A 1,052-nucleotide genomic window follows, 5' to 3' on the forward strand; every position below is an offset into this window, starting at 1 on the left:
GCTGAGGGTTGGAATGTTCAGGCCCTAGAAGGAGGCAAGAGCAGGAGGAGCCTGAAAACACATCTCCACACCACAGAGTCCTGTGTGCAGGGACCCCCGGGCCTGCGGGACAATGACGGCAAAAATGAGCCCTGATACTGTCGGACAGGGGACACCCAGACAATGAAACCAAAACTCCTACACAAACACAGTAACAGACATCATATCCACAAAAGCAAAGAAACAACAAACACCCAGAAAATAGGTTCTGAGGGCCAGACCCAGACCTGAGCCTCGGATGACGAGGGTCCTGGAGATGTGATTCATTCGAACAAGTGACAAGGCCTGTGTGTCCCTGTGAGCACAGGTCATGGTGGGACAGGTAACACTGAGGGACAAGGTCAGAGGAGCAGAGAGGTGACCCGGTTGAGGAGTGACAAGGTCAAAGCCCACGATGCACTGAGCACCACCTGGGCACAGGCCCTGACCACACTGTCCTCACAGCCTCTCCCGTCCCCCCTGCAAAGAGCACAAAATACACAGGAATCTACAGAATCCTTGGTGCTTCCATTTATTTCCTCTGAGAAAATTATGAAAGGATCTCCTTTAATTACATCACCACTCACAGCAAGAATTAAAACAACAGGTCAATCCACAGTCTCATTGCAATACAGAGCAGGAAGGTGCAACTCAGAGCACCAGGGAGTAAAGGCAGGGATGGGGAGGGCCCAGCCCGCCTCTGCTGACAGCAAAGTGTGGGGAGCAGGGCTGGGCCAGACCCTCAATCAGAGGTTCTTGAGTCAGGAAGTGGGAGCGTGAACATCTTCCATCACTCAGTCCCCACAAGGCAGCTGCCTCACGCTGTGGAGGACAAGCATCATGAACACATTCAGGTCAGTGGCTCTAACTGGTGACATTCTCAAAGCCCACTTCATGCTCACAGTGTCCCACAGACTCCCCACCACCCAGTCCTCCCCTCTGCCCACCCCTCCCCACGGCAGGTCTCACCTTTGGAAGCTGAGAGAGACACATCAGAGCCCTGGGCGCTGTCACTGCCTGGGGGGGGGGGGGGG

General features: G+C 54.7%; 1 long non-coding RNA gene across 1 annotated transcript in view; it reads right to left on the reverse strand.

The window, feature by feature from the left end:
- Window positions 1-626: 626 nt before the first annotated feature.
- The window catches only part of LOC102255515, a 1,264-nt gene continuing 838 nt past the window's right edge, over window positions 627-1,052 (reverse strand). Inside the window, exons 4-5 of the long non-coding RNA XR_314171.2 lie at window positions 988-1,035; window positions 627-840 (exon numbers count right to left, since the gene is read on the reverse strand). This is a non-coding gene — a long non-coding RNA (uncharacterized LOC102255515). The remainder of the gene's footprint in view (window positions 841-987; window positions 1,036-1,052) is intronic.

Source organism: Myotis brandtii, unplaced genomic scaffold (assembly GCF_000412655.1).
Source record: "Myotis brandtii unplaced genomic scaffold, ASM41265v1 scaffold4781, whole genome shotgun sequence".
NCBI classification, from domain to species: domain Eukaryota; kingdom Metazoa; phylum Chordata; class Mammalia; order Chiroptera; family Vespertilionidae; genus Myotis; species Myotis brandtii.